The sequence below is a fragment of the Phoca vitulina genome, unplaced genomic scaffold (genome assembly GCF_004348235.1).
Source record: "Phoca vitulina isolate PV1807 unplaced genomic scaffold, GSC_HSeal_1.0 scaffold22, whole genome shotgun sequence".
NCBI lineage: Eukaryota > Metazoa > Chordata > Mammalia > Carnivora > Phocidae > Phoca > Phoca vitulina.
In genome coordinates, this window is record NW_022589725.1 from 41,893,494 (window position 1) to 41,907,388 (window position 13,895).

The following is a 13,895-nucleotide window of genomic DNA, read 5'->3' on the forward strand; positions in this document are numbered from 1 at the left end:
CTCTCTCTCTGTCTTTCTCCCTCTGTTTCTCTACCTCTCTATATCTGTATCTCTCTGTGTGTGTCTCTGTCTCTCTCATTCCCCCTCCAGGTCCCTCCCCTCTCCCCATCCCTGTCTCTCTCCTCAGTCCCTCCCTCCTATTTGACTTTCCAAGTGTGTCCCCTGTCTGGTCCTCCCCCCACCCCTGGAGATGGGCCTTCACAATGCCTCGTCCAGTTTGCCTCTGCACCCTCCAGACTGGTCTTTTGGCCACAGCTCAGCGCCCTCCACCCTCATATACAGAAACCTCTCCAAAGTTTTCCCCCCGAAACACAAACCTAACAGCATCCTCCCCGTGCTGCGAACTCGCCCATGGGGGCCCCCACCGGCTCTGGGGCTGCCTCTCCAAGCCCAGCTCCCACGCCCCCACCCCCGGTTACAGGGTGCTGACACTGTCTGAGCGCTCACAACCACCAGCGTCCCGTGAAGCTCTTTCCACTAAACTCCCCCACTGAAGCCCCAGCACATCGGGCAGCAGCAGGGCTCTGCCATCTCCGTCTCGGGAGGGAGGAAGCCAAGATCTGGAGGTCTCCATCACGTGTAGCTGTGAAGCAGGAGAGCAGGAGTCTCGGCCGGATGGGCCCGTCCCAGTGGCACTGCCCTCCCCACCTGTACCCAGCAATCAGGGTCACTTAGAAGGTTTAAGTCCCTCCCGGCCCACCCCAGAGCCAAGGGGAAGGGGTTTCTCAAGGCTTCCCCATAACTGAAGCAAGCACCACTCGGAGCTTTCTTGTGAATCACCGTCCTTCTTACAAGACTGGATACCCTGAAGCTAAAGATCATTTCGTGTCCCCAGTTCTAAGCAAGACCTATTGCTCACAGAGGCTTAACTGAATCAAGTAACAGTCCAATCAATGACTGAGTGGCTTAATGAATATCATGCTTTCACGTGGTCACATCTCTCTGTCTCTTCCATAACAAGACTCAATTTATTTGCCTGGCCATGTCAGAAATTTCGGAAGTGAGTTTACTGCTTATGGAATATTATCAGAAAGAGTCTAAATTCCCATCATTTAAGGATAGGATCACCGTTACAATAGAAGAGTGTGTTTTTATCATTGTTGGCCAGTGTTGTTTCCTGTGGGATGTCACCATGCTTGAATTTTAAGCAGATGGGTATGGGCTCCATTCATAATTTCCCTGATTTAGGAAAAATCATTTTCGCAGACGGGGACAGTACACCTGCTGACTGCCAGAGCCCAACAGCAGCTTTGGTCTTGGCACAGGTGGATGTGATTTTACTTCACCGGTGATGTCTCCACAAGCTGCCTGTGCAGTTGGTCCCGGTGACAACGGGGCAGAGGATGAAGCCGGGGCTCACCCTTCTTCGGGCGGGGGGACACTGAGATTCCTGGGCATCGTACCAACTCAGCCATATGTCACCACAGAAAGTAACTGCTTTTTCCATATATGATCATAACTAATGTTGCAAAGCCTGTTTTGCCTGGATCCTTTTACAGGACCTATGCAAAATATGCTGTGAGCTTTCACTCCAGATTTCTTCCTTAGGATGAATGGCTCTGCACACACACGGGAACAAGCTCTTATTCTGTTCATCAGGAGTGATAATTATTCCATAGGCTAATTCCCCAAGTGTTAGTTGCATGGGGTGAGGTTCTGGCTCATAAACAGCAGCTGATGGAAACGGGGATCCTAATGGCCAAATACATCCTAATGTTCTCCTTTTAATTCTTTCATTTTTTTTCCTGTCTTTACCTTTTAGAAAATGTTAATGTATTCCTGATGAATTCAGTGTGAAAAAAAATATGTTTATCAGCTTGGGTTTAAAATTTTTATTCATAATAAGAATATAGTAGCACCGCCAACACTTTCCAAAGTCAATCCTGGAAACTCTGGCAGCTTCTCAGGGCATCCTAAGCGAGATGACCGCACAGAAGAGTTACAAGGCAGGAATTCGGATGCCAACACGAGACGCCAGGGTCTCTGAATCAGGTATGGGCGCTTTGTTCTTGCCAGGCGTGGTGTCGAGGAAAGCGTGCTCTGGTGGCAGATAACCCTGCAAGATGTCATTCGGTAACTGCGGAAGTTGTGCCTTTAGCCAGGGCCAAACAGATGATAAGGTTGTCGCTGTTAACAGGTGCTAGCTATTTGGAGCAAACCCTACTTCCGCTCGCGAAATCCAGCCACTGAATTTCCCGATCACACTTCCCCGCGTCGATCAGTGGCAGTGAGGGAGGGCGAGCTCCGAGGCCCTGCCCCGCTCAGCCTCCGATCCTCGGTGCCTGAATATCCACCAGGCCCCCGGTGTCCTCCGACGGCCGAGCCCCAGCCACCCGCGAGCGGATGCGGCCCCCCGCCCCCAGTCCGGCTGGCACGGTGTCGGACACGGAGCCCACCTCCGCAGCTGAACTGCTCTCCCCTACGTGACTGCACGCAGAAGCCGGCGGCTTCCACGGCTGCATCCAGCGCCACAGCTGGGTTCTTTAGTTTGTTGTGAAAAGAATTCCAGCATGACACAGCTCCTCTCAGTACAAAGAAGTGCTGGAGCATTGCGGGGGGGGGGGGGGGGGCGGAGGCAGAATGCCCCTGAAAACAGCCGGGCCCCGGTCTGCTCCTCTCCACGGTAAACAGACCGTGCGGGCACTACCGGGCCGGGACGCAGGTCCTGGCCACAGGGGCGCCTCGAACGCCTCCCGGGCGTCTGGAGCAAACAGTGCCACTCGCTCTGTGGTCAGGTCGGGGACAGCCAGTCCTCCCGTTGTTTGATTTCTAAACTTGCCTCCACCTCCCCGAGGCCTCTGAGAGCTCAGGGCTTGCAAATCAACACAACATTTAATTAACTGCACATTAAAGTTTCCATCTTTCAAGGAAGGGAATTAAGGACAGTACACTTTCTGAAGCATTCATTAATGAAAATATCAATTCTAAAGCCTCCCGAGTTCCGGGTGGTCCCCCCGACTAGACGTGGTTGCCTGCCGGGACTCTCTGGGTTGGGCCAGTTCCTTCCCATAAGCTGCAGGGTCCAGGGTCCCCTTCCAGGCAAACACTGTTAACCCTCTGAGCTCCAGTCTTGGTTTTGCCACACCCCAGAGCCCTCTGAATTATCCTCAAGAGTTTTCAGGAAATACTCAAAAATGTTGCTATTGATACTGAGTTGTGAGCGCTTTCTTATTAAAATGAAAGGTGTGGAGAAAGCACTGTTAAGAGAGGCAAGAGACATGAATAATAATAATTAAATACTGTCTGCCGTCCACGGAATGGATGGAAGCTACTGTCATTCCCTGAGAACGACAGAGGCATATGGACCACCAGAGAGGAGGAAAATAGCACAGTCCGCTTGACTTTAGGGAGATGGGGAGACAGACCAGAAGATATCTAGGGCAACTCCCGCCAAACAGGCTGGATCTCCGTGACACCAAAATTACCTGACAGTTCAGGCTAAGACCATGCACACATACCCCCCCCCCCCACACACACACACACACAGACCAGAGGTCACAAACCACAGTGAGTGAGAAGTGCATCGTTCAGGAGTCAGGGATGCTGGCCCCGTTCCTACCACGAACCCAGTCCCACAAGCCCACTCTGTTTCTCTGCTTACCCTTCTCCTCAGCTGAAGAACAACGCAACTCACACCATGGCCAAGATCACCAGCAGTGCTTTCTATTAGAATGCATCGCCGTGTCTGTCTAAAAAGGGATTGTCTTGCAATGCCCGGTTTTGTTATTTCTCCGTATCTATGTCTCCTCCCAATATTAAGAAATCTGAGGAAAAAAAGCAGTGGATCTTATTTAATTTTCTACTACACATTCTGCATATTTATTTAGTTTATGCTCGTCTGTCATTTCTACGGCACGCCAGGGACCGTGCTAGCATCAGGATATAGATGCTGGCCTTGCCCTTCTGGAGGAGGCAAACAAATAACTAAACAGGTAAACGAACTAATTATAAATTATAATTAGCGTTAGGCAGGGAAAATCACCAGCGCCTAAGATAGCAAATGATGGAGAAGAGCAACTTTAAAGTGGGCGTGTGAGGACGGCTTCTGTGGAGGGGACGTTCAAGGTGAGTCGCAGAAGGAAGGCAAGGAGCTAGCTCTGCAACCAGCGGTCCTTGCACACGGCGGACACACAACTGGTGCTTCTTGGTTTGCTGAGCAGTGTTTATAAAGGAGATCTCATAAATTCAAATTAGTAAGAAAACCTAATCAAAATATACTTCCGGATAGACAAAAGCAACCGGGAAGTGAGCTCTTCACTCTCCAGGACGAGGTAGAGCGTGGTGTGGACCAGGGGCTCCTTTTCCCTCATGGACTCACCGAAGCCAGCGAAACACTCTCCGGGCTCCGCACTTGCTTACCCTCTGCCTCATCCTCTGGCTCTGACTTCAGATCTCTGCTCAGCGCTGGTACAGTGACCCATACACCAGAGATGCTAGGTTCTCATCCACCATTCCTTTCAACTCGTCATTTCTCTCTGGTCTTTGGATTCCCTCACCAGTGTGGCATCACGCAGAAGACGGCATCTCAATTCCTTACATTTTGTTCCCTGAAGTCGCCTGTGCCATCACCCCCTATCACGAGAAGGCGAGGGAGGCGGACGCGGTCATCAGACCACGCAGCGGGTCACTCAAGTGTGTCCCATCTTGTGACGGAGGAGTGAACTGGACTCTTGCAGACTGCTCGGCCACTTGGCTCTCCCGTGCCCATCACCAAGCCCCCGCTCTTCTCTCCTTGCTTCATGGCTGTGGGGCTGGGACACATTCTCCTGCTCCCTTTAGTCTCTGTCCAAAGGTGAACTTAGGTGGAGACTCGGAGATAAGAAATATCTTGTGAGGGAGATTTTCCTGACCAGACTCTGACAGACACACTCACCCCGGGGGTAAGTGCTTCTCCTATTACTTAACCCATAATTACTGTGCATGTACCCAGGGACCTGTACTGTGCACCCAGAGGTGGAGGAGGGGAGGCGAAAACATCTGTATCTCTGTTACTTGATGCGCACAAGCAACAGCAGGAGGCAAGAGGCGCCTAGCCACCCCTTGAAATTGTCTGATGCCATCGCGTGCCTTCCTCCCCTCTTTCCTCCTTTCTGCCCTTCACCATTTGCGGGGGGAGCAGCCCTGTATTACCCCATTTGGGCCGCACCTATGATGACAAACCCAGTCCTGACTCTCAAAATCCCAGTTGAGTGGGGGATCCCTGAACAGATGGTGCTGCCACAGGGACAGAGGGGTCACTACTCTGAAATAGAGCTGGGCCGTGGTATAGAGGGAACACCGTCCATGGCCCCATTACTAACCCAATGGAGGGGGCAGATGGAAGGCTTCTTAGAAGAGCAAAACCCAGAGTCAACTTTTAAATAAGACTGGTGCTTGGGAAACAAAGGAAAGCTCAGGAGATGCTACATCAAGAAGCACATTACTGAGGGTATAGTCCTTTTTGCAGGTCTGTGGATCAGTGAAATGGATTCTGATGAGTGAGCCAAGACCAAGGAAGGCCCTCACCTCCACCCTGAGAGCCTAATCAACAGGTCTGTGTTATGGATCCAGAATCCACTTGTTTGTCTCACTTCTCTAATAGGGTATGTAGGAGGCATCTGATTATTTCAATCTTGTAACAGTTCTTCAAGGATCAGGGAACTACTCCACCCCATTAAAACCATTAGCAGGGATCAGCCACTCCAATGAGTATGGCACCTCTAGGTCATTCAGACCCAGGAACGGAACCCCAATGGTCGGCCAAATGCATTCTGCTACGAAAGTTTGATGGACGATGCTTCCTTAGCCTGGGCCAACATTTAATTTGTGTTGCGATGGAACACTTTCAATTGTCAACGACAAAAGGCAATATTTCCAATATTCCTTGAGAATAGGCTTCAAAGGTTTCAGCTCTTCTTTAAAAAGCTCTTCAGCTTTATTTTGACGTGGCAGAAAAGTTTTGCACGCATCCTCGCATCCACTGTTGTGACAGCTGCATTTAATGAGTGCAAAATGATCAGAAAAACATCCTTTGCCGTGGGTTGCCAGTTGGTGACAGGGGAGAGGTGATGCTGTAATCAGAGCAGGGAAGTCATGCACACATCTGCCGAGGCAAAATTTCTGCCTGTCTGGTCTACACCACGCAGCTCAGTGCATGGCCTCGAAGCCAGATAAGACTTGTGGACCGACATCCAACGGACCCCTTCTCCAAACGGCAGGGTAAGACTCCACTGGGCCACATCAGGACATTTTTCCTGGAGTTTCATTCAGGTGTCTTTCTAAATCGTCCCCATTTTTATCTTACTGAAAGATCCTTCTGGCTAATCTAACATATTTATAATTAACAAACTCATGAGGGGGAAAAAAAGGCAAACTTCAAGTAATTCATGTGTAAAGGCCCAAATCAGAAAATGAAGGTCTTCCTTTCAATATGGATAGTCGTAGTAGATTAAATTATCGCTCAGCAAATACTCACTTCCCTGCCCCCCCCCCCCCACACTCACACTGACCTCCACGGGAAGAATTTACTGTCTTACCCCACTGGTGTTGAGCTTGACAATGGGACTTCCTTTGGCCAATGAAAGATGGGCAGACGTGACCCGATGCCTATTTGGAGCGTAGGCTGTAAGGCACTCTCCCCTGAGAGCCTCCATTTCCACCTTGAAAAGATCATGAGCCAGATAATTGTCAGATGACCCTTGCAGAATGAGAGTCAGATGAAACAGAACGGAACTGAACTGCAGCATGAAGGAGTTGTTCCAACTGGCCCATGCACCTGCAGAGCCCACCCACAGGAGAGTCGCCTACCTGAACCAGCCTCGATCAGCCAAGCTACAGCTGACCTGCAGCCCAGGAAGCATAGGCGTAAATGGTGGTTAATTTCAGTCATTGAGATTTGGAGCTGTTTGTTATTCAGCATCATTGTGTTGTTTCGGAAGCTTTTCAGAGAGATCACCAACAATGTATGCCTGATTGTGGGCTAGAAAAAATATTCCAGCTGTGCTAGATCCTGATAGCTCCACTGACATGGTGTAAGGGAAAGCAGATGGAGCAAATACCCAAGCCAATCAATCCTATTTATGCAAGGCACGATGAATAAGAGCGCCACGCTTAACTGCGTTTTTTACCTTTTGGTTCCGTGTTGGGGTCATGGAGTTGTACTTACTATTAATGGAGGTACAACTTCAGTAGGGTTTCCAAAGGTTTCCCTTGGCCCCGACATTCTTTATTGGTTGTTACCTTCTCACACCTTACAGGGGAAAATTAAAAGTACCTACCTGTGTCGACGTCTTCGTCTGGAGTCCCTGTTTCATTTCCCCACAGCTCCATTCCCAATCTTCTCTCTTCCCTCAATCATGGAAAGATAGCAAAAATAAACCATCACACTGAACCATTATGACAATTTACTCTTGAGGGGAGAATCCTGTGGGTGTCTAAAAGCTTACTGTAAGTTATATTTGCTTAATTTATGCTTCTACTGACAAATAATTAGGGCAGCAATTAATTTCAAAATGCAAATGTGCAATGGGTCTCACTGTTTTGTTTTGGTTTGTTTTAAATATTCTTTGTCCTCAGTTCTACTTGTGTTAGAGTCTTAATGGATTTAGTTTAGCAAAGGAATGAAATTATTTTTTCTAATGCTTTATTTACTTGATTGAATCGGACCTTTTATCAAATATTGACTACAAATGTTTGTTCAAGATCATATGCTGTAGAATTTAATAGAAATAAAAACCTGTGGTGCAGACCATCATTTTTTACGTGTCTTGTGTGTAATCTATCTGAATGATGAATCAATGACAGGCAGGAGATGTTTATAGCAATCTGCCTCTCTATATGGACCAGCTGCTGTTTCCTGGTAAGAGGAAAAATTTCTTATTATCTCTGAAAAGGTCACAAAGATATTCTTTGAGAAGAGAAAACTTTCCACCTGTAAACACGAGAAAAATTAGCTTTTATTCCTTTTACATCCTGCAGTGCTGGGAAGATTGGAAACACAGATAAAGGTCCACTGAATGCTCCTTTCCTCTGCTCATTTATTTCATATCTCCTGATGCCTCATGTACACGAATGCACCTCTCCCTGCTAGATTCACCAGCACCTGCTCTGGCTCACAGCGTGCTGGGAAAGTCAGACAGGAAAAAACCTCTGTATATTTTGTCATCATACTCCCTAGTGTCATTTTATATTCCTATTTATAATCTTTCTCCTCAACTAGAATGTGAGCCCCATGAGGGCAGGAACTGGGTCTATATCTTCACCATCCGAGCAGGTCCTACCGCAAGGGAGACCCTCCATAAATATCCGGAGGTGTTGAAAGAAGAAAAATGATATTGTAGAACCATGAAGAGGATGACATGGGAGGCCAAAAGAGAGACGCCTTTCTCACCTTAGAACGTGGTGGAAAGTAGATTGCTCAGAAAGGTATTGAGGAAGAGGTGAGGATGGAAGCAGGGGGTCTCCAAGAGCAGATATGCAGGAGGTTGCCCAATGAGCGAAGTTAGGAGCACACAGCAGGTGTAAAGCCATGGAGGAAGAAGTGATCTGGGCAGGTTTGGGAATTCCAGGGTTTTTCCCTGGAGCACGGAATCCCCTGGGGAATGGCAGGAACTGGTAGGGAGGCCCCAAGCAGACATCATCTTATACCCGGATGAGAAGTCTTCATCTTTCTCTGTAATCAGTGTTGATTGCTGATTGATTGAAACTTCTAGATGCCAAATTACTAATTAGTGTGAGCATAGAAGAAACAGAGTTGTCCACTTTGGGCAGAAAGCTGAGCCCTCTCTGATGCCGAATCTAAATGCTTCTCCACTGATATGTGACTTGGCTTGAGGGTGCAGCCGAGACCTAATCAACTAACTCGAAAAGAGTACTTGGTCACGGACCACACGAGGCAGATGTAGCGTGATTTTTCTGCCGTTATCTAAATATTTAAAGGGAAACCAGCATTTTGGTCTGAATGACAATGCTCTATGTGCTTTTGGTACACATTCAAGGTAAATTTTAAAACAAGGACCTTTAAGACTGAACATTATTCATGTAAAAAAGGTCTGTTTTAGAACAATATCAAAGTTATTTGCCTCTCTTTTCACCCATGTAAGAAAATATCTCATCTACCATAAACTAATGAAAGACCATCACACAGCCTGGTTTTCTGGATTGCTCTCTTTTGTTTCATGGACTTTTCTGATTTATTGGGGGGAAACTCCATTAAATGGAACCCGTATGCAGATACAATCACTTGCCTTCTGCCTGCCGCAGGTTGAGGTCGTCAGTAAGTGGTAGCAGAGGCCACTTCTAATCTAATTGTGAATTCCTGTCAAGTACACAGACTTCAGCCCAGGGATGACAAGGATTTTTGAACTTCAAAAAAAAAAAAAAAAAAAGGGAGGAATCACAATAAATATTTCATTGTCTAGTCAACCCAATTTGCTAAGCCTGATTATCTCGTTCAGCCCCCAGAGATTGCTACAGGAAGCCTCCCCAGATGTTCTCCTTCCAGCCAAAATTACCACTGGATGTCAGGGAGGTGGCCCAGCAACAGCATTCTGGAAGCCCAGCTGTCAAGGAAGAGACAGAAGAGGGAAGGTCGCACCCACTGCGGGAGAGGCCTGCACGTCACTGGCCACCCTGCCAGGCCACTTAACCGGTTCCTCAACTGGGTTAATTGACCAATGATTGACCAAGCCTTTCTGCCCGGGTTTATACTCTGTGGCAAATTGCCATGGTCAGAGAACACGTGCGTGGAGAGTTCCTGAAGCAGCGGGGAACTAATTACCCCCACTTCCCTAAGTCAACAGAAATCCCGAAAAGATAATGTGGAGCGAAGAAATATTGGGCAAGAGTCTGACAAGCCTTTCGGGGGTCCTTTCTGGGGGCCCCACTCTCCCACTTCTCTTTCCGAGCAATACAGCCCCGTGGTTTTCTGTAACCATGGGGCCCCGCATGCTCGTGTTATTTCTTGTCAGCATAACTTTCTAAATTCATTTTACTGATTATAATGTTTCAGGTGCTGGCACCTATAGTAGGACTTGAGTTTGTCCTTCTACCTAGCGCACTTAAACCCCCTCAGTTCCTTGGACGTGATCACGGTGGCTGCACCCACACCTAATCTGTTGCCAGAAAAGAGCTTGGACGTAACAGGGAATAAGACAGAAACTAAGACCCTTACGAGAGATTATCTTGCCACAAACTAACCCCTCGGAGCCGGACCAGTCAAGCAAAGATTCCTGAAGGAGCTATTCCAGAAGAATTCCTGCTTGCGGCTTGTGGAAGCTACAAAGCCAAGATTTTGAAGGTAAATTTAATACTCTTATAGCTTGGCTGCATAAAATAGGGAGCACAGTAAGCTCGCGACTCCATCTGACGGGCAGAAAACCCAGGTTCACACAGGAAATTAGAATGAGATAAACAACACTTCAGAGAACTCGGCCAATTCCCACTTGCTTGGCAATGTCACAAAAGACAGGAATTTGGGGTGCCTTGCTTATTTCACTTTTCCAGCCCAGTTTTCAAGGGATGAAGAGTTTCTAGAGCTGTAGGTAATGATAAATCACGTATTCCATACTGACTGAGGCTTCATGGTACCATTGACGTCTACCAATGATCAAATTTTACTGAAAAACAAATTAAAACATGAATGAAATAGAAATCATTTTGTAAGATACTGGGTTTCTCATAGGAAATTCTATGTGGGACCCATAACTGAATTATTCAGACCAGAATTTTATAATACTGGTACAAAGACTGAACTATTTTACCCACAAAACAACAGTTTTAAGCAGACGTTTATTTCTTTGACATTAACGAGGGGGAAAAGCCTTCTGATTCTCAAAAACAACTCTCAAAAAGATGAAATAAGATACAATTGCCAATTACCTAATTTAAAAATGTCTAAACTGCAGTTTTGAAATTTTTTTAGCTGGCTTTCATGGGCCTCAAATAGAAAGCTTTATGTAAACTGTCCCTTTTAGACATGCCATTGTCATTAACATCACTGTGATATATAACTAATAACAGGTAAGTGTAACTATAGCAGTATTTAGAAAATAATTATGATAAGACAGCATTTTGTGACCGAGCTTGTGCTACTCCCCTTTACCATCATTTCTACCTACTTGCAACGTCTCAAAAAAAAACCAGAGCTTGGGGATCACAAATATCAGAGAGGACAAGACAGTTCTCATGCTTTATGCTCTTACATTATGTTCCATGTTGTTTTCCCTTCATTATGACCTAATTCTTTAGGCATGTCTCTCCAAATGGAATTGATTACATCTGTAAATAAAGCATTGATAAATTAACCTTAAGTTTTAAAGTATGATTTGACTTTAAAAATAAAATTCCTATCTTACCAAATGTCTGCTAGGCCCTGTTATCATCCTATTTTGTCTTATTGTTTGATTTTTTTCTTTTGCCCCAATAACCAGAGATATGCTTAATACCTGCATCTAAGTTGCAGAGATTCAGAAAATACCCAAAATGAGAAGGTAGTATTGGCATCCAGGGGGAATGTCAAGTTCCAGTTCCTATTATTTTAACATTGTCTCCGTGGTGAGTCACCATACTGAGCAGTTTCACAGAAAAGGAAAAGATTTCAGAATAAGGTTTTGGGGGATGTTTTGGGGGTTACTTAAGGATTTGAGAAGAGATTAAAAATAGGGAAGAATCCAAAGAAAAATCAGAAAGAAGTTTTGTAAATTGAGGGCCAGGTGAACATATAAGAACAGAGTCATGTTCTCTTAAACAAAACTCAGAATAACGAGTGCTAGAGGGATCAAATATGTTTTAAAAATTACTATATCACAACATATAACACATTGACAAAAATCTTTACCCACAGTTTTACTGAAGACTCAGTATTATCAGAGTGCTTCAGATTGGGAAGAGATATTTAACAGGATCCAGGAACTTCATAAAGAACAGCATAAATATACCACACTAACAAAATAAAAGACAAAAATTAATGATTTTCTCCATTGATGCAGAGAAAGCATTTGAAAAAACATCAACATACTTTCATGATTAAAAAAATTAAATAAATTAGCAAAGAAGGAAACTACCTCAACATAATAAAGGCCATAATGAAAAGCTCACAGCTCAATGGTTAAAAACTGAAAGCATTTCATCTAAGATCAGGAACAAGAGAAGGATACCCTGTCTGTCTGCTTCTATTCAACATAGTACTGGAAGTGCTAGCCAGAGCTATCAGGCAAGAAAAAAAATTAAAAACATATAAATTAGAAAGGAAAAAGTAAAACTATCTCTGTTCACAGATGACATGATCTTATATGTAGAAAACCTTAAAGACTACACACACGCACACACACACACAAAAGGCTGTTAGAACCAATAAACAAATTCAGCAAAGTGGTGGGATACAAAATCAATATACAAAAATCAGTTGTGTTTCTATACACTAACAATGAACAACCCAAAAAGTAAATTAAAGAAGACAATTCCGTTTATAATAGCATCAAAAAGAATAAAATACTTAGGAATAAGCCCAACCAAGGAGGTGAAAGACTTATACACTGAAAACTACAAAACATTTTTAAAAGAAATGAAAGACACAAATAAATGGAAAGACATCCCATGTCCATGAATTTTAAGATAATATTGATAAGAGGTCAATACTAACCAAAACAATCTACCAATTCAACCCAATTCCTACCAAATTCCAAAAGCATTACTTAAAGAAATTTTTAGAAATCCTAAAATCCAGATAGAAATTCAATGGATCTAAAATAGTTAAAACCATTTTGGAAAAAAAGAACAAAGTTGGTGAATTCACACTTCCTGATTTCAAAACTATTACAAAGCTATAGTAATAGTGTGATACTGGCATAAAGGCAGACATATAGACAAATGGAAAAGAGTAAAAAGCCCAGAAAAAGGGCACCTGGGTGGCTCAGTTGGTTAAGCGACTGCCTGAAGCTCAGGTCATGATCTCAGAGTCCTGGGATCGAGTCCCACATTGGGCTCCTGGCTCAGCAGGGAGCCTGCTTCTCCCTCTGACCCTCTCCCGTCTCATGCTGTTTCTCTCTCTCTCTCCCTCTCTCAAATAAATAAATAAAATCTTTTTAAAAAAAACAGAAATAAACTCTGTGTATATGGTCAAATGATCTTTGACAAGGGTGCCAAGACCACTCAAGGTAGAAAGGACTTTCTTCAATAAATGGTGATGAGAAAACTGGATATCCAAATGCAAAATTTTGAAGTTGGACCCTTGTTTTACAACATATACAAAAATTAGCTCAAGATTGACTAAAGACCTAATTCTAAGACCTCAAACCATAAAGCTACCAGAAGAGAACATAAAGGAAAAGCTTTATGACATTGGATTTTGCAATGATTTATTGGATATGATATCAAAAGCATAGACAACAAAAACAAAAATAGGCAATTGGGACTACACTTAACACTGGGACTACATCAAACTTTAAAACTTCTGCACATTAAAGGAAGCAATCAACAGAGTGAAAAGGAAGCCTATAGATGGGAAAAAATAGTTATAAGTCATATATCTTATAAGGAGTTAATAGCCAGAATACATAAAGAACTACTACTGAAGAACAACAATTATATTATACACCTGAAACTAATATTACACTATACGTTAACTGGATTTTAAGTAAAAACTTAAAAAATTTTTTTTAATTAAAAAAGTAACAATAACCCAAACAGGGTCCTGGGATCAAGCCCTGCATCGGGCTCCCTGCTCAGTGGGGAGCCCTGTTTTCCCTCTCCCTCTGCCTGCCACTCCCCCCGCTTGTGTTCTCTCTCTTTCTCTCTAATAAGTAAAATAAAATCTTTTTTAAAAATGGCAGTTACCAGGGGACTGGCGAAGGGGAAAAAAGTAGAGTTGTCATTTAATGGGTATAGAGTTTCAGATTTGCAAGTTCTGGAGATCTGTT

General features: G+C 44.6%; 1 long non-coding RNA gene across 21 annotated transcripts in view; it reads right to left on the reverse strand.

The window, feature by feature from the left end:
• LOC116641862 overlaps window positions 1-13,895 on the reverse strand; it is a 108,209-nt gene that overhangs the window by 16,841 nt on the left and 77,473 nt on the right. For 8 of the 21 annotated variants that reach the window (XR_004301255.1, XR_004301251.1, XR_004301254.1 and 5 more), the window contains 4 exons: window positions 7,257-7,327; window positions 6,516-6,638; window positions 3,602-3,764; window positions 717-2,092 (listed from right to left, as the gene is read on the reverse strand). This is a non-coding gene — a long non-coding RNA (uncharacterized LOC116641862). Of the gene's footprint in view, window positions 1-714; window positions 2,093-3,601; window positions 3,765-4,359; window positions 6,051-6,515; window positions 6,639-7,256; window positions 9,343-10,176; window positions 11,995-13,895 lie in introns of those variants that run through there. The other 13 variants (XR_004301269.1, XR_004301267.1, XR_004301265.1 and 10 more) reach the window with 10 other exon arrangements.